The sequence below is a fragment of the Callithrix jacchus genome, chromosome 17, assembly GCF_049354715.1.
Source record: "Callithrix jacchus isolate 240 chromosome 17, calJac240_pri, whole genome shotgun sequence".
NCBI classification, from domain to species: Eukaryota; Metazoa; Chordata; class Mammalia; order Primates; family Cebidae; genus Callithrix; species Callithrix jacchus.
Window position 1 is genome coordinate 74,709,780 of NC_133518.1, and position 20,607 is coordinate 74,730,386.

At 43.2% G+C, this 20,607-nt stretch overlaps 1 protein-coding gene across 2 annotated transcripts in view; it reads right to left on the reverse strand.

Annotated features, from left to right (window-relative positions):
• The window catches only part of DCLK3 (doublecortin like kinase 3), a 97,159-nt gene that overhangs the window by 69,980 nt on the left and 6,572 nt on the right, over positions 1-20,607 (reverse strand). The window lies entirely within an intron of this gene.

A 20,607-nucleotide genomic window follows, 5' to 3' on the forward strand; every position in this document is an offset into this window, starting at 1 on the left:
CGACTCAGGGACATTCTGGGGAACAACTAATGAGACTCCCAAGATACCTGCTTTCTGGTCAGCCTACACGACCCAGAGGAACCTGGCTTATGTGAGTGAGAGGTGCTGAGGTGCTCTGGGTAGTTAGGCCAGGGTAACAAGGAGCTCCCTTAAAAAAAAAAAAAAAAAAAGAACTCAAAAAAAATTCATAGATGGGGCTGCTGTGCCACAGTCTCCATTCCAATATGGGCTCTGTGGACAGGAGCACCATGAATGATGGTTGATGCCTGCCATGCTGATCTAGAGATAAAGCCCCAAGATCGCTTAGATTCCTACTTCCCTTGTTGAAACCCAGAGACAGGGCTTTGTGCCCTGGTTAAGAACTTGCTTTATGCCATGGAAAGAAACAGTACTTTTTTGGCTTATTTAAAAGAATAAAAAATACTAAAGAAAGTGATGGCCATTCATGGCCATAGCCGCCTTGAGCATTGTCTGGGAATCAAGCTGCAGCTCTCCTCTCCCTGGTTGCTCCTCAGGCTTCAAGAGATCTTTCAAAGGAATCCATCTTAGACCCTGCCAGCTTTGGGGAGGGCTTTCTGAGCATGGGTCTAGTTAAGATCCTGGGTGACTCTTTTGATTTCCACAAGATTTGCATCCTTCCCAGAAGCTGCATGGAAATAAGCCACAGAAAGAGCAGGTCATGAAAAATATCCAAAACTCTACGTCACCAGCCAGACCAGCAGTCTCTAAAGGGCCCTGTGCTTCTGAGAATTCTCTCACCATCAATATAATATTTAGCTAGGTCCTTGTGATTATTTCACTTCTGAGTCATCTGAAACAAGAATTCAGAAATCTGAGAGAACAAAAAAGAAATGTCAAATAAAAAATGAATAATAAAAAGGTCATTTTTCAATTACCATATTAGATGTGTTTCTTTTTTCCATTTAAATTTTCTTCTCCAGTCTTTTGAAAGTAACCAAAAAATCCTAAAGAAAATATATGCAATGATCTCAAACCTAAAACTCAGAAAGAAATGGTGCGTTAACCAGAAGTCTTACAGCCACAATGTGTATACCTTCCTGTCTCTCAGTTCCTGCATCTAATCCACCACCAGATCCTTTCAATTTTACCTCCAAAATGGCCTTCAAATTCATCCACATCTTTCCAACTCAACTACCATTGCCCTAGTCCAAGCTATTATCACATTCGGCCTCAATACTGCCGTGATCTCCTAACTCAAAAAAATCCCTGTTTGGATTCCTGCTGTACCCACTGATAGATATTCCACACCAAAAGCCAGAGAGGATTACTTAGAATGCAAATATGATCATTTCATCCTCTTGGAAAAGTCTACAATGGCTTTTTGAAAATATTACAAAGTTTTGAAAATATGCGTCCCTGTTCACTCATTAGGAAAATGTAAATTAAAACCACAGTGATATATCTCTACAAAACAACCAGAATAGCTAAAAAATGTTCAGTGCAAAACATCAAGTGGAGGTGAGTATGAGAAGAGATTGGAACTCTCATACCTTGTTTGTGAGAATGTAAAATGGGATCATCATTTGGGAAAAGTATTCTATAATATATGCTAAAGCTGTACATATAACCATCCTGTGACCCTGCAATTAAACCATTAAGCATATTCATCCAACAGAAATGCATATTTATCAAGACATGTTCATAAATATTCAGAGCAGCACAATTCATAACAGCCCACAACTGAAAACATCCCAAATGCCCATCCACAACCCAACTGTGTATTCATACGGTGAGAATGGACGATCTACAACTACTATAGACAAATTTCACAGACATTACTTTGAGTGAAAGAAGCCAGATAACAGATGATTCCATATGCATAAAATAGAAACCCAGGCAAACAAATACATGTGGAAAGTCAAAATGCTGCTTACTGGAGGGGTGTGGACTGGCTGGGGGTGCAAGGTGAATACTTCTTGGCTTCTGATAATGCTCTGATTCTTGGTCTGCATGCTGTTGATGTGGATATTCAGCAAACTATGCACTTATAATATGTGCATTTTCTGTATATGTTTATAGCTAAATTAAAAGTGTTTAAATTACTCAGTGACTTCCCACTAAGGTAAAATACAAAACCCTTAACAAACCTGTAAGTCATCTATCGCCTGCACTCAACTCCATACTTCTTCTGAGCTGCTCACCCCTTTGGTTCATAACTCCAGCCACACTGGCCATGAATCAGTTCCCTAAATATACCTCATTCCTTCCCATCTCAGGGCCTTTGTACCTCCTGCCCCCCTGGCCTAAAATAGCAGCTGGCAAACTATGGCCCACAGGACAATTCCGCCAATCCTGCCTGCCATTTGTTTCTGTAAGTAAAGTTTTACTGGAATCCAGCCATGCCCATTCACTTCTATATTATCTATAGTTGCTTGGTACTGTAAGTCACAGAGATCACAGGTCTACAGATTGAAAAGATTTGCTATCTGGCCCATTATAGAAAAATTTTCCCAACCCCTGGCCTACAACATTCTCATATGCCTACTCTACCCCCATCTGTCTAACTCGTACTCACCTTTCAGAATCGAGGAAAACAAACATATCCTTTGTTGAAAGAAGCCTAAGTCCATATTGCTTCAGGGAATGGAACCAACGTCAACTCAATTGCCTAAATCAAAAATCTGGGAGTCAATTTTGACCCCTCCCTCTTCCTTAGCTTCCAAAGCCTATCAATTGCTCACTAGTGGGCCTTTGTTTATATGGTCCTCAATAAGGAATGCTCTTCCCCTTCACCTGAGACTTCTCACAAGTCATTCTGGCTCATTATTTTAAGAGACAGGCTGGGCCGGGCGCGGTGGCTCAAGCCTGTAATCCCAGCACTTTGGGAGGCCGAGGCGGGAGGATCACAAGGTCAACAGATCGAGACCATCTTGGTCAACATGGTGAAACCCCGTCTCTACTAAAATTACAAAAAATTAGCTGGGCACGGTGGTGCGTGCCTATAATCCCAGCTGCTCGGGAGGCTGAGGAAGGAGAATTGCCTGAACCCAGGAGGTGGAGATTGCGGTGAGCCGAGATCGCGTCATTGCACTCCAGCCTGGGTAACAAGAGCGAAACTCCGTCTCAAAAAAAAAAAAAAAAAAAAAAAAAAAAGAGACAGGCTGTTACCATGTTGCCAAGGCTGGATTCAAACTCCTGGGCTCGAGTTATCCTCCCATCCCCGCCTCTCAGGCAAGTACCTGGGACTGCACATGCATGGCACTGTGCCCAGCTCCACTGCAACTCATTCGTTAAGATTCAACCTAATCATCTCCTCCTCGTGAAGCCCTTTCTAACAAGCGCCTACTAGGCAGCCAGAATTCCATCATCCCCAATCCTTACATCTGTGTATTTGCCACAGTGCGGCAGTTAGTGTGGAGTCCTAATTAGGAAAAAGTCCTAATTAGGAAAAGAACTATGGGATACAGATATACAAACAGCTCACTGTCTCAAGCACGACAACTATCTGGGCTGGTGGCGTGGGGGTAAAAAAATGTACCAAGACAGTTGTAGATAAAGAAAGGCAGATTTACTAGAGAAAGTAGGAAAAGACTTCCTTGTGATGAGGCAATGGGCAGAATCGGCAGAAGAGGAGTGGACTGCCAGCAAACAAAGGCTTTTCCTGAGGTCAGGCTGGTGGGAGCAGGAGAAAGCAGGAAAGGGAAAGCAGATAAGCTGCCAGTCTGCCTTTCTTCCTGGTCCAGGACATGCAGCCCTCCTGTACCCAACTTGCCACCAGAGACCTGCGAGTTCTCCTGCTGCAGCCTCAGCCTCCTCAGTGCTGCACAAAGCCCTCTTCAGCATACGGCGTAAACACTCTTCTGCAGAATCCCCAGCACGCCCTTGTTTGCTGGTCACTCCTCTTCTGCTGAGTCTGCCCATTGCCTCATCGCTACAGAGCATGTTCCTGCTTTGCCTAAGTCTGACTTTCTTCATCTACAACTATCTGGCTAAATTGTGTTACCCCCATGCCACCAGCCCAGATACTTGTGGCTCCCTCCCGATGTTAAGCTGTTTGTATATCTGTGTCCCATAGTTCTTTTCTGTCTTTTCATTTAACAAATACTTATAGATCACTTCCTATATAGCTGGCACTGATCTAGGCCCTTAGGAGTCATCAGGGAACAAAACAGATGAGTATCTCTGCTGTGTGGGCTGCAGAGCAGGCTCACGATGCGCAGGTTACTTTAGCCCACTGCACCCTGGGCTGCAATTTCTACTACTTGCTTGAGTCCAGTGAGATGGAACACTCACTGCAAGTTAAGTGAAGCAACGTTTTTACTCACAGACAGCAAGAGTGAAAGCCTAGAATTCATAGCAAGTCAGTTTCCAAAGCTTAGAAAAGGTGCCCTGACTGGATGGAACCTTGTCTTCATGTGCCTCACTTGCCACACAGCTGAAGGGCCAGGAAAGCAGTGAACCTGGGTTTTATACCCTGGGGACAACATGATACGCTGGGCTAAAGTACTGAAGGACATCTTGTTCTAGGAGGGACAAGATTGGAGCCCAGGATATTCTGGCCAGTTTCTCCTTATCTCAGGATGTTATATTTCCAGCACGTGCCAGTTATTCTTGAGAACTACAAGTGAGAAAGGAGGAAGAACTAGGTCAGTCCAAGGAGAACTGTACTGCATGGTTCTTACATTCTAGAGCATCTGTGTCCCCGGGATTTAGCCAGGGTGTGGAAGACAAGTTCAGTAAACACTCCTTGAACGAATATATTTACACTGCAGTGTGGATGAGACAAGCATAGCATTTTTCCAGAGCACACGTTAAAAAATGAGAAGAGCAAAAATGGAGGGAGGCAGAAGAGGGGGATCCAGGACATTGCCAGAGGAGGGAAGGAGGTGGCTCCCACCTGGATCCAGACAATAGTTTCCAAACTAAAACCTGGGAAGCTTAGGAAAGCACTCATCTGCCGGCTTTGTTCCCTGTACCATCTGCATTGATTTGCAGAGGGGCCCTTCTCGATCAGCCTGGGAATCTGCTTCTCCCACAGGGGAAGCTCAAGACCTGCTACCCAAGAGGCATCTCCCCAGGCTATGGATGCCTTGATATCCACAGGGTTATCCATAGCTTAAGGGAGGGGGAGTGATAGGCAGACCCTGAGCACCACCGCCCACCCCGCCACCCAAGCAACAGGGCAGGTGTCAGTCTCCAGAAAGCAAGAGTCCATAATGGCCCTAGGGAGTCTAGGGGATGAGGATAATGGGGATGCAGTTCTATTATTAAACAACAAACTACTACATTGATCAGGAGACTTCAATCTGAAAAGATGGCTCCTAGAAGGGGAAGATATTGAGGCAAAGGAAGCAGCAGGGTCCTTTTTTTTTTTTTTTTTCTTTTTTTTTTTTGAGACAGAGTCTTGTTCTGTTGCCAGGCTGGAGTGCTGTGGTGCAATCTCAACTCACTGCAGCCTCTGCCTCCCAGTTAAACCTATCCCCCTGCCCTAGGCTCGTGACACCACACCCGACTAATTTTTTGTATTTTAGTACAGACAGGGTTTCACCATGTTGGCCAGGATGGTCCCCATCTCCTGACTTCATGATCCACCCGCCTCGGCCTCCCAAAGTGCTGGGATTACCGGTGTGAGCCACTGTGCCCGGCCCATATGTCTTCTTCATTCTGAATCTAGGCAAAACAGGCAGCCCCTCTCTGAGACGAACATCAATCTCATAGCAGAGGGGAAAGAGCAAGGGTGGACCTTCCAATGCACTTAGAGCTTATATTTACATATAGTAAATAGAACAGAGTATTGACCAAAGCAAGTCAAAATGGCCAACCCTGATGTCCTTGGCAGAAATGTAATTCACCCACAGAGAGGGGCACCTGCGAGGGACACTGTGGCCATAAACCCAGTGGAGAGCAGCAGCCAACAACTGGGAGTGATCATCTGATCTACCACAATGGATGTCAAGTTCTGGCTCAGCTGTTTCTTCTCTGGCCTCAGTTTCTCAGCTGTAAAGTGTGTGTGTGTGTGTGTGTGTGTGTGTGTGTGTGTGTGTGTGTGTGTGTCAGGGTCCAGGGCTGAGAGGAGTGAACCTCTAAGGCTCTTTCCAATTTTAATGCTTAATTTTACAGTCCCACCCCAATACCTGAATTCCCCTCTTGCCTGTCCAGCTGGGTTTTAGAACCATAGATTTCAATTCCTCTCCTCACACTCATTGGAATTGTTAGCATATAACAACTATCTAGATAGGCCATTGGTTCTACATGTGACTCGAAATAGCAGAGTGTCCCCTATTCATCTCCCCGACTCTTACTGACTCAAAAGAAGTCCTGCTGACCTAAGGAGGCAACTAGGAAACTCAGGCTTACAGCCCCCCACACATCAGCATCTGCCCTGCTGACACAACCAGCTCCTGGTTCCACCCACCGTTGCTGATAATTACTGGTGACTCCCCTTGAGATCCTCACAGCCATGAGGACTAGGGCAGATTCTATCCATCCTTCCTGAAGCCATCGGCCTTGCTAACCCCCGCCTAGAACAAACCACAGCATCACAACACACAGGTAAGTTTCTGTACCAAATGCTCTGAACAACCTCGGAGTAGTAGAAACTCAAGGGAGAAACAGAGGAGGAGCTCCATTTAAAAGGGTTTGGGGCCTTGTCAAGAGGATAGCCACTGTGGATGTGCCTCCCTCCCTTCCTCTCTCAATCTCTTTTCCTAATGGATCCTCATTTTCCACACTCATTCACTTCAATGTCTTTCCATTTGGTTCACCCAACTGCTGCCTTATTCAAGTAACCCCACTTTTCCACAGGAGGCAGTTCCCAATCTTTCAAAGGTCTACTGTGCTTTAAGGGGATGACCATTGCCACAGTTTGTGAGCAAGGCTCCAGTGCCATGAGGGAGGCTGAATGCGGGAGCTCCTCACCTGGGAATGCCGCTCTCTTTGCTACCCAGCAAGAATGGCCGCAGCTCCAAAAGAGCCTTTTGAATTCATTCTTCCCTGAAAGAAGGACGGTAGTGTTAGCAGTTCCTCCCTCACCTGCACGATTCCTCCACTTCCCTGTCTTTCATAGTGATCCTAAAACCCCCATATTTTGTGATTGAGACTGAGATGCCCTGCCCAGAAGCCCCTCCAGGGAAATGACTTGTTTGCCCAACTGCTGGGAGGACTGTCAGTGGACAGTCCTGAGCCCTCAGCCCCTTCAGATACTGCTTCAGCTTCAGAGTCCCCTCACCCAAGGTCACACTCTTCCTGGGACAGCCGACATTAAATGACTAATTCAAGGTAGGGTATAACGGTCTAGCCTCTTTTTTATTTTTTTATTTTTTTTTTTTTAACGGTCTAGCCTCTTGACCCAGCTTTGGACAACTTTGAAGCACCATTCTAGTTCCAGAGCCATGGCTGTCATTGGCCTCCCTTTGGCTCACTTCTGCTTTCTGCCTCTGCCTTTCATAAGTATTGATCCCCCCAGGGCTCTACTTAGCAACGTCTTGCAAGCTAAACTCTGTCTCAGAGTCAGTTTCCCATGGAACCCAACCTGCAACCGAAATTACCTCGGAAAACCACAGATACATGTATATAAAACAATTAATACATGAGTCCTCTTGATCTTACTGTCACTCAAAATCAAGACTATCAGAAGATTCACATTTAGAGCAGGGATTCTCAACGTAAACACTATCTACAGTTTGAGCTGGACAATTCTTTGCTGTGCAGGCTGTCCTGTGCATTGTAGGATGTTTAACAGCATTGCTGGGCTCCACCCACAAGATGCCGGTAACGCCTTCCCAGTTATGACAACCAAAAATGTCCCCGGACATAGCCAAATGTCCTCCATGGCGCAAAATCAGCCCTCAGTGAAAACTACTGATTTATAAGAAGCATCCCAGCAGGCAGATTCAGTAAGCATGTTAAAGCATTTGGACTCTGAACATAAATATTTTTTACTTAAAATGTAATGCCTCTTCCGAGGCACTTGCCAGAAAACTCCATCTCCAATTGCCTTCTCAGATTTGCTTGTCAAAAGCACAGTTGAGACAACAGATGTTTGAGAAAACTGGCCCAAGGAACTTCTTAGCTCTCCATTTCTCTAAATATTTCTCATCTCTTTCTCTGCAATTATTTAGATCCAAGAAAACAGCATGCTTGGACTACATTCCTTTAGTTAAAAATGGTATAATAATTTTTTTTAAACCCTCCCTGGAATAAGTTAGTGAATTTACCATGGGTAAATACAAAATGTCCACGAACATGCCTGCATGTTTTATGACTGATGAAGGCACAATCCATACATTCAGCATAAACCACAGATTTTCAGAGCCATAGTCTTTTTTTCCTTCTCTGTTTTCTTTTGTGGGTCAAAATGTCTCTATTAAATATCCTCATTCCCTTTTACCATAGCGATGGGAAAGATATACATTATGGCCATTAAGATAAAAATACTCAAGTCAGCCGGGCGCGGTGGCTCAAGCCTGTAATCCCAGCACTTTGGGAGGCCGAGGCGGTGGATCACAAGGTCAAGAGATCGAGACCATCCTGGTCAACATGGTGAAACCCCGTCTCTACTAAAAATACAAAAATTAGCTGGGCATGGTGGCGCGTGCCTATAATCCCAGCTACTCAGGAGGCTGAGGCAGGAGAATTGCCTGAACCCAGGAGGCGGAGGTTGCGGTGAGTCGAGATCGCGCCATTGCACTCCAGCCTGGGTAACAAGAGCGAAACTCCATCTCAAAAAAAAAATAATAACTCAAGTCATGTAATTGCTCCTGGGAATTGGAGAGAGAAAAGGGAAAAGGTGAATCTTTTTAGAAATCTAATACAGTATCGATATATGGTTTTAGTCCACCAACATCACTTCCTTTGGGGACACCCACTTTTCTCCACTCTAGTTGAGTCTCATGAATTGCCAATCATGGACCTTGCCTTCATGACCACAGAGCAGAGCAAATGGCTCATGCTTGGACAACCAGATTCTCTCTCCCGGGTATTTGACTCTTGACTGGAAAAGCACAATGCCTGAGGCTTGTTGAAGCCAACTCATCTGATATTAATACTTCAAATAGTCCATGAAGTACCAGTCTCTGTCTTTCCTTTAAACTTTTCTGCATATATACCTCTAAGAGAATTTTGAAAAATTATATACATCATTATATATGACATTTTCAATGTCATCTAAAATTTTTCAACATGAGTCTGTTTTCTTGTAAGGAATGCCATTTTTAGGGCATTGTTGATACTATACTGACTTTTAAAATAAAATAAAACTATTATATTGGTCTTTTAAATATCCAAAAGAGTATAAGTACCAAAACAATCTGAGACCCATCATTGGCTTTTAAAAACATATATATGAACAAATGTCTTGTTAACAATTGGAAATTGTATCTTCTTTTTTCTCCTTCAACTTATAGTTCCATTGCATATTCCCGCAGAATTCCATTCTATCTTTACACTAGAAAACCTTTAGCTGATCATTCCATCCTAGTTTTCTGCCACAAAAATATATATAATATGAAATCAGTCTTTTACATTTAATTGTGTTAATGATTCATTTAATATATAACTACTAATATAATATGTAATGTAATTGTTAATATATTATTTTGTAATTTTATTATATTAGATGGTTATATTATATGGACACAGTTGTTTAAAACTGCATAGATGATCCTATTAGTTTTGACAAGCAATTATTAAACTAAAAAATTAAACTTTTAATGAGACTGCATCTCGTAGTGAGATTCAAGAGAAAATGGTGAATTAACCTTTTGTTTGATGCCCTAAATATTTTTATACATTAGGGCAATGCAGCAGAACAAGACACAGGATGACTGAGACGTAAGCTTCGTTGAAGTGGGAGAAGGGCGTGTTTTGATTATACCTGGGGTTTAATTTATAAAAGTGACCGAGTGATAACCTGGAGGAGTCAATGCCATTGAAAGAAGTTAAATGGTTCCTACGAGGTCACACCATGCTATGCAGGCCCACATAGGGAAACATCAGGATCAGTCAGGAAACAGAGAAAGAGGGAAAGTGTGACCCAGAGCCTTTACTGTAATACCTGCCTGAAGGAATGGGAGTGGCTAGGGCAGGCAAACTTGAGGGAGTTTAGGATTAGATAGTATGAGTACTTTCGGGATTCTGGGCTGTAGGGGTAGTCTCTAGTTATCTGGTACCTGCCCCGGAGGTGATTTAGGATGGGAGAAATAATGGCTTGGTGTGTGAGAATTAGATAAATGAGGTGCGGAGGATGTGGGCCTTGGACTGCTTGATTTTCATAGGAAAGGAGAGCTCACAGACAAGTTTCTGCCATCTCTAGGAATTAGCTAGTCTTGGGAGGAGCAGTCTCTCTCCATCCAGCAAGGCCCTCAAGATGTCAAAGCATCATAAAATACAGGGACAAAAATGAAATATGATCAATAAGGGCAATTATGAAAGAAGCAGTGCCAGAGCAGTATTCCGAATTTTTATTATGTGCATATATTACTTTTTCAAAAATTAAAAATTGTCTTAAAGTCAAATGAGGATTTCTTTCCTTTTCCTCTTTCATTTCTCTTCCCATCACTATCTTCCCTCTCTGAATAATTACAAACAAAAAGCATTAGATGGAGCCATGCAAGATGGGAGTTTGCATGTGTGTGTCAGGATTAGGGGAAATGCATGTTGGCCCAAAAAGAAACCATGGAGCCCTAGCAAAGTCAGGAGGAAGTTGGGGGACAGGAGCTGTCATGGAGCTCAAGTAGAGTGAAGAAAGGTGTCTGTGTAAGGGATTAGGGAGGGGGTGCAGGAAGGGGGAACTCGTGCCAGGGGTCAACTGCGAGTAGGGTCTCTCTACATTGGGAATAGTTCATTACAGGATTTCAGAGCTCAAACCGGGCAAGGAGAGTATCTGAACAGGTTGGTGGCAGCAACATTTCGTGGTCTGAATGAGACGTGAGGATTAGATGGTAGTAATATAACAATTAAATTTTCTGATTTTGATGGCTGTATTGAGGTCATGCAGGAAAACGTTCTCTTTGTGGCAGATACACACTAAAATTTTTGGGAAATGATGGGCACTAGTCAGCAACTTAAATGGTTCAGGAAAATAATTCTTCACACGGTTGTTACAACTCTTTAGTGAATTTGAGTTTGTTCAAAATAAAAATATTAAAAATAAAACCAGAGTGAGGGAAGCTGGGAAAAAAAGTCTCAGCATGCTGATTTACAAAGGGGGTAAAAGAGGACACAATCTGCTTTCAGAGGGCATCTCTGTGTTCAATGGTTTGGCTAAAATAGATGTCTGAATGGATGACATCGATTAATTCCTACAACAAGCATTCATCACGACCAAGTATATTCTGTGTCAAGGCTGCGCCCTGGGGACACAAGAGTGAGCAAAATAGGTATGATCCCCAATCTACAGAAACCAGTGAGCTGGCTAAGGCTACAGACAAGTAAAAGGCAGTGACAGCATGTCTTATGGGCACAGATACATGTTCCAACCCAGACTTGAGCATGGAGTAGTCTTCTCAGAGGACATAATATCCAGAGACTGAGCAAAATGCCAGAAAGTAGGGTGGTTTAAAGTGTTGATAACTATAGATTATGTTTTATGTGCTGTCTGACTCAGGGACAGTTAATATTAAAATCCAAGCCCCTTCTGGAGTCATCAATCTGATTTGGCAAGTATCTGACCAGAGCAACAGCGTGTCCTTTAGAGATGTCTCTCCAGGGGCTATAGATCAAATGTGTCCTCCACACATGCATATGTGAAAAACCAGTTCCCACGTGGGGCCTTTGGGATTACTGCCCTTAGAAAAGAGGCCCCAGAGAGCTCCCTTGCCCCTTCTGCCATATGAGGACGCAGTGAAACGACAGCAGCCTATGAACCAGAAAGCAGGCCTTCACCAGACAATAAATCTGCTAGCACCTTTATCTTGGACTTCTGAGGCTCCAGGACTGTAAGAAATACATTTCTGTTGTTTATCAGCCACCCAGTCTATAGTATTTTTGTCATAACAGCCCAGACTAAGACACCAGGTAATGCTGGGTTTTGGGGGGTTTGTTGTTGTTGCTGTTTTTGAGACACAGTTGCCCTCCATCGCCCAGGAGTGCAGTGGTGTGATCTCGGCTCACTGCAATCTCCACCTCCCAGGTTCAAGCAGTCCTCCTGCCTCAGCCTCTTGAGTAGCTGAGACTACAGGTGCCCGCCACCACACCTGGCTAATTTTTATATTTTTAGTAGAGACAGAGTTTCACCATGTTGGCCAGGCTGGTCTCAAACTCCTGACCTCAGGTAATCCACGCACCTTGGTCTCCCAAAGTGCTGGGATTACAGGCATGAGCCACCACCCCCAGCTGACACCAGGTATTGTTTAATTCTCTTTAAAGCAGACTCATTCTTCTTTACCCATCGTATGGAGTGGGCACAGATGTTAGGCTAAAAGCCATCTTCTAAAAGTGGCAAAGTAATACTGTGGGGAACTATCTATGCTGTCTTACAGTTGCTAGGACACCACCACAAGGCATTTACCTACCGCGTGCATCTCAGCAGACGTTTCCAGAGCCACTTGCTATGTACCCATTGCTGCCCAGAATGTTGCCCCCATGGAGGCTATGCTGGGACAGGACACTTGCAGGGGTCTGTGCTGAGACTTGATACGTGGCGTGTGAGAGAAGAAAAAGAGGAAGAGCCAGAGAATTTGGGAAAGAAACTCATAATCTAAAGGCATAAGCTTTTGTCTTAAAGTAACAAGTTAAAGCTTAATGAGTCTGAAGAGTAATTGTGCATGAATCAGCATGAAGCCAAGACTTTGAGGCTTCCTGCATGTGAAATTGCTGCAGTTTGCGCTTGGCGCACACCCAGTGCAGTCCTGCAGCCCAGGTTACATGGCTTCATTCCGCAAGAAGACCACAGTCAGCAGTTCTAACAGTTGGTCCATGTAAGAAAAAAACAAAAACATTCTTTCCACAGCAACTATGTCTTCTCAGCTTTCTTCATAGGAACAGCAGGCCAGTCATGGGGCACTAAATTCTCCATGGGACCTTGTTCAGAAAACAATGTAGACCTGTGTGTATAATCATGGGGACTGTGCCCAGTCTATAAGGTGACTAGGAAGGGCACGAGGAGACCAGATAGAACTGGGAATGTTAGAAAAGGAAGCTATGCGAGCAGCCAACACCAAGCTATTCGCTGAGACTGTCAACTGCCATCGTTGTGGCAACTGACAGACCCTGGCCAATCCAGACCCCTCTACCTGACCCAGTGTCCTCTCCCCAGCCTCTGCCTCCTCCTCTTCTTTGATATGGCCTCATTCTTAAACCTTGACAACCCAGTCTCTCTCCACACTTGGGAAAGGAGGAAAGGAGGAAGGATCATCTAGCCAAGCTCCAGGTGCTGAGGATGGGGAGGTAAATAAAGTAGACAAACTCTAATACCCATTCCATTCCAGTGGAAGAATACAGACAAGAAAGAAAAAAACAAATAAATAATATCCGATTGTAGTAAATGCCATAAGGTTTGATAAAGCAGATTCTGTGACAGAGTGACTGAGGGACTGGGAAGGGGAACCCCTCGACTGCCCCTGGCCCAGGGGCTGAGGATGGTAGTCCTCATCCTCCAAGGGAGGAAAAGCACCTTGAGGAAGTGGGGGTGGAGTGGGGGTGGATCTCTGTCATTTCAGCAGATTGTTGTCACCTGAGCCCTGTTGCCAGGCAACCCAGCCATGCCGCAGGCAAACATCCTGCAGAACTTAGAGCCCAGGTGAGCAAAGCCAATTTCTGCAGAGCAGGAAAGCGCTCGCGCAGAGCATCTTGGTGCCTAGTTCGTCTTGACTAGTAGGTCCTTGAAGGAGAAACAGGAGGAAAAGCACTTGTGAGGGGGCAGTGTCAGCAGTTCTAAGTCTTGGTACCTGGAAGAAGACAAGACTAAAAGCACCAGTGTCAACAGCAGCTATGCCTAGCACTAGACTAAGCAAATCTTAGCCAGAAAAGTCACTGGATGGCTCTTATTCATATCCTGTCCTTCAACTGATTGGCCATTGTGTCTTCACTGACCTCCCTGGCCCCACACCCTGCCTGGCAAACTGACAGGCTGTCATAGCAGCAGCCAGCAGCAGCCAGCAGCAGGGACTCTCACTGGATGGCTCTATTTATTGGCCTGAGACATGGAGACCTGTTGTGAGCAAGGGAGAATGCCTCTCCTGCCCCCTTTTTAATTCTGACACACCCTCAACCACCAGCATCTTAGGTAGCTCCTTCAGCTTCAGTAAAGGAACACGTGAGAGGTGCTACTCAAAGAATCTCTTGCAAGTGATGATCAATCAACATCCTAGACAGCCTGAGGGTGTGTCTGCCAAGTGCCTGGGCCTTCTCAGAGATCAAGGGGCAACATTCTTTCTTTTCTTATCAAGAGTTTTAGTTCTGATGTCATATGGCCAACCATTGGCCTTAGATCTTTGTGTAGAAAAAAGATCTCAGGCTATCTAACCCTCCTGATTGCCCAGAACTGTTAAAGTATGAAGGCAGAAGAGAGCTAAGAAGTTAGTGGAGAAGACTGGGCAAGAGGCTAGAAAAGAGAGGAGGGCCCAGAATCTGGGGCTGCTCTTCTTCTGGTAGCACATGCCAGTACCAAAAGAGCCTGTTAGCAGGATAAGCTGTATTTTGGCCGGGTTTAAAGCCCACCAAGGGTGAGGTCACTGATAAACTCCCATACTGTAAGTTGTGGTCCCAGAAGGTTAGATCCCAGGATTGAGAGTGAATCAGAATTAAAACATTCAGTGTGCAGAAGTCATCTGAGTGATCCAGAAAAATTTAATCCCTGACTGCAGATGAAGGTGATCTTGGATTTTTAGTGCCCTGAGCCAAAACAAATTAAATCCACACTGGAGGAAAATTCCATTATTCTAGGCTTCAACTATTTCTACAAACAATTTTTCAAATGTGTTTTCTGGTATACATTCAAAAATAATCAGTCAAAAGAGAAGATAAGGAAGCAAGGATGAGAACTCGCAGAAAGAAGAAATAATACAAATAGATCCACAGGAGTTCCAGATTCTGGAATATCAGACGCAGACTTTAGAATAACTTTGCTTACTATGTTTACATTAAAAACAAGACTAAAATTCTGGGTGCTGTAAGAAGCACCTGAGAACTTTTTCCCTGCAGGAAGCTGGGGCAATCAGAGGGCTCACCTCCTCGGTTTTGCATCTCCCAAGGATCACTCTTGATGTTTAGTATGGTATACCATTGTATCTTCTACTTTGTTCATATTTTTTGGTTAAAGTAGGAAGGTAAATTCAGTTCCTCTTACTCCATCCTGACCAGAAGCAGAAATCGTACCCTAAATATGCTTCTTACTCCATCTTGTTCATTTCTTCACAAACCACACCATACTCAAACTATTTTGCTCATTGTCTCTCTGCTTAGCTCTTACTTATTTTATTCATCAAACAAAAGTTGTACAGAGTACAAACTTTTTCTCCTATATCAACTGGATGCACATTTATTATCTGGCATATGTCTGGCACATAGAGAATTATTAATAAATATGTGTTGACTAAATAAATAAATGAGCTCATAGCACCCATTCTCTACCTTCCAACTAAGCCAATAGAAGTCCAGACACCTTCTATATATGGCTATTTGGGAAGGGAATACATCCCCTCACTAAAAGAGCCCCTCATCATCCCTCCCAACTTAAGCCAGCAAGCCTCCCCTCTGCCTTCTTTCTGTCCCTCTCTTTCTCCCATAGGACAAAAGGGCCAGATTCATCCCTCTGACACCTTTTTTTTGGACTGTACAATGAATTTTTTTTCAATTGGTGCCAAGATTTTATAATTGGGAGATTTTACTACAAATATGAATTTCTGGCTTCTTGATCAACCAAAGCTGGCAACACTGGTTACTACTTGGAAACAGATTACCAGACTGCGACCATGGTTACTCTTCTTAGGAGGGTCACGTGTCCTCTTTACCACAATCTCCACTCAACCAGCCTCACTGACCCTACCTATACAGCTGGAATAGGCATTTGAACCTAGGACCTGGTTTGGTATTTGAAAATAAAACCTTTTCCAGTTCAAAGGAAACCCTCAATTTCCAAGAGAACAAGATCTTCGTGGTAAGCCTCAAAGAAATAAAGATATTTAATTTTCCCATTAGCTTCCCTGGAACATAATAACTGTGCCTTCACAGAGGGACCTAGGAAGAAGACTGATAACGGCTAAAACTTTGACTCCAGTATACGAATTAAGAGTGAGTTCAGCTGTGAGTGACACATCACTCAAGCGCACGTTTAAATTAACTAGACAGAAGTTTCTTTCTCTCTTTCCTGAAAGTTCAGAAGCAGGCAATCCAGAGCTGGTATGACACTCTCCACTTTCCTTGTATCTAGAAGTCTGTCATACCACTTTATGATCCAAGGTGTCCCCCATCTCTGCAATCTTATCCACATAAGAAGGAGGAAAAGAAGAACATTATACTTTTATTTTCTTAAACAACTTCTAGGAGTTAAACAAACACACTAGTCCTGTTTAGATCCAGTTCTGATCAGAACTGAACCACTTGGCTGCCGTTAGATAAAAGGAAGGCATAAATATGCGCTGTAACAGCGACGTTGACCAGGTTACTACTACTGGGAAATGGGCCACCAGAACATGGCCACGGCTATCCTTCCTAGAAGAGTCACATGCTACCGTGTTTATCACGCTTCCCACCAACCGGCCTCACTGACATTACCTACGTAGCTAGAATAGGCATTTGAACTTAGGACACCAGAATGTTAAACACCAGGGATTCTATTTCTATAAAAGAAGAGGAAAATGAATACTGAGGAATCACTTGTAGTCTTGGATGCTCCGGTATATAAAAGCATGGAAGAAGAAGACCTCAGAAGAATAAAGCTTACTTCATGGATGATTTTCACTTGGTCTAAAGTTTCTTCTTGCCACTCCACTCCTAGGACTCTTTCTAATGAGCATCGGGACTCCGTAAGTGTTGCTGGAGGATGTAACATCAACATAACTCCAAATGTTGACATAATCTTAGGAAAATGTGGAGAAACATGGAAAAAGAACTGAATTTGAATTTTCCTACTAACTGATTAGATAGGGGATTGTACCGGCCATTAAATTACAATACAGAAAGTAAATGAAGTCTTATTTTTCCTACACCAGGAAGACACTGAGCAGAAACACCTGCTACTGCTTTCCCAGACAAATCCTGTAAAACAGAGCTGCGGTGTTGGTGGCAGACTCTGTCCCTGGGACAGTGGAGTCAGCTTACAGGCTGGCTACAGGAGATTCCCTGGATTCTGCTTGGCATGGGAAATAGGCTGAAGACAAAGACAGAAATAAAGAGACATATTATTTTGCAGGAAGACTTCTGTGGTTGAAGGTGGATACACGAAAGACTGAATAATGAGTATCGCTATAGCTGCCAGTCTCTATTAGCTTAACAAATTACACACACTCATACACGCACACTCACACATGCACACACATGCACACACTCTCATACACACACGCATACATGCACATTCACACATGCACACAGACACACTCACATGCACACTCACACATGCACACACACTCATACATGCACACACATGCACATGCACACACATGCACACACTCTCATACACACACGCATACACGCACATTCACACATGCACACAGACACACTCATACATGCACACTCACACATGCACACACACTCATACACACACTCATACACGCACACTCACACATGCACACACTCTCATACACACACGCATACACGCACATTCACACATGCACACAGACACACTCATACACGCACACTCACACATGCACACACATGCACACACTCTCATACACACACGCATACATGCGCATTCACACATGCACACAGACACACTCATACATGCACACTCACACATGCACACACACTCATACATGCACACACATGCACACGCACACACACACACTGCTGTATAAGTGAGTTCACTATGAACCCATCAGCTGAGACCTGCCATTTGATTCTCCTGACAACATCTGCAAAGAAGAGCAAGAAATATGAGGAAAAAAACAGGGCAGAAAACAACTTACATCAGAACTTACATCAGAAACATATCACCATGGGACAAACGAAAATCATGACCAAACATTTGACCATGACCTAAGAAATTATCAAATAATCATTCCTTTAAAACAAGAGCTCAAAGCCACATAAAATATTCAAGGAAGAAACAACATTGGAACATGTTTCAACATAATATGAAAAAACATGAAAACTCAGGAAAGAGGAAAATAAAGCAAATGCAGAAATATAAGCCAATTTGGAAGGAGCAAAAGAGACATAGAAGACTAAACAAAGAAGGGAGAAAAAAACTAAAGAAAATTCTACAAGGCAAAAACGAAAACTAAACAGAGTTGAACTGCAAACTCTAAAGAAATATTTGCAAGACATAATGAGTAAGGAGCTAATTTTCCATCACATAAAGAATGCTGGCTGGGTGCGGTGGTTCACGCCTGTAATTCCAGCACTTTGAGAGGCTGAAGCAGACAGATCACCTCAGTTCAGGAGTCCTAAGGTCAGAAGTCCAAAACCAGCCTGGCCAACATGGTGAAACCCTGTCTCTACTAAAAATACAAACAAAAAAAAAACCTAGGCATGGTGGCGAGCACCTGTAATCCCAGCTACTTGGGAGGCTGAGGCAGAATTGCTTGAACCCAGGAGGCGGAGGTTACAGTGAGGTGAGATCACCCCACTACACTCCAGCCTTGAAGACAAGAGTGAGAGTTAGTCTCAAATAAAAAAAATTTTTTCAAAAAGAATGCTATCTTAGTACTTTCAAGCTGTTATAAAAAATGCCACAGACGGTGCATAAACAACAGAAATTTCTTTCTCATAGTTTGGTAGCCTGGAAGTCCAAGTTCAGGTGGTCAGCCTCTGACAAGGCCCTTCTTCCAGGCTGCTCACACATAGAGGAAAGAGGATGAGAGAGCCCTGGGGTAACTTTTATAAGACCACTAATTCCATTCATGAGGGCTCCACCCTCGTGAGCTTATCACCTCCCAAAGACCTCATTTTCTGATACCATTACACTGGGGGTTATGAATTTGAAGGAACACAAATTCAGTCCGTGGCAAATATACACAGTAAATAAGACAAAAACAGAAACTCGAAAGAAAAACCATCAAAGAGCATGAATAGACAGCTCACTGAACAAAAACACAAATGGATTTTAAATGTCTGCAAAAGTTTTAAACAAACCAATAGAATAAAAAGTGAATATTAAAACTCAGATTGCTAGATGTAACTACTCCATTGGCAAAGGTCAAAAAGCAAAATAACACAATGGTAAGGAAATAGGAAAATATGTTTCTCATACATTGTAAAAGGAAACATAAATTAACCATCGGTGGATGGCAATTTGGCAAAACCTATCAAAATCTATTTGTAAGAAGGTATCCTATAGATTTGCTCTTATATATATGCAGAGACCAGTGCACAAGGTTATAACTACATCAGTTTGTGATAGGAATTGGAAATGTAAATATCTATCAACATAAGATTTGTTACATATGTTGTAAATGTAGAAAAAAATCAGATAGATCATTATATACTCATACATATAAATATGTTATTCAGTGAAAAAGTCAAAGGTAATAGTGTTGAAAGGAAAATTAGGAAGTCAGCAGCAGAGGAGGAAAGAGGACTTAATATGCATAGTATACTCTCTGGTGTTATTTTAATATTTTAACTTATGTGCATAATTGATGTGCCTATAAATAAAAACCCAGCAAAAAATAATTAATTTTAAAATATATTATCCAAAGCATCCATTTTAATAATAAGAGGTGGTTATCTGAGAACCAATCAAAACCAAGACCAGAGCAAACTCTCCAAGGGCAGCGGCCGTTGGGAAATGTTGTATATTTGCAGTAATGACTCCAGTTCTTCAGTCCTCCTTGTATCCATGCCTTTTGTCATTGTCAGGTAACTTTCAGTGGTTTCTCACTGTAGGTGGGACATAATTCCACCCCTGACATCCATGTGACTTGCTTTGGCTAATACAATAAAATGGAAGTGATGAGACGTCAGTGGTAAGATTAGGCTTTCAGAGACTGTTTCAGCTTGTTCCTTGTTCTTCTGCTATCTCCATGAGAAGGACTTGCCTCGGTAGCCCACTTGTCCCAGGAGAAGAATAAAAGTCACGAATCGGATTGATTGCAGCTACGATTGTATATCCAACCTCAACCTGAGCTAACCCCAACCTTGAGCAGAACCTGTAGGGGACTTACAGATGCATGAGCCCAGTTAAGATCAGCCAAGCCCAACCTCATAACCTGTGAGCTTTAATAATGAATTGTTGTTTTAAATAACTGTTAATCCAGAAATCTCACCACTGGGTATCTACCCAAAGGAAAAGAAGTCATTATATGAAAGACACTTGCATACATGTTTATAACACAATTGCAAAGATGTGGAACCAACCTAAGTGTCCATCAACTAATGAGTGGATCAAGAAAATCTGGTTTATATACACCATGAAATACTAGTCAGCCATTAAAAGGAATGATATCATATCTTTCGCAGCAAACTGGATGGTGCTGGAGGCCATTATTCTAAGTGTAACACAGGCGCAGAAAACCAAAAACCGTATGTTCTCATTTATAAGTGGGAGCT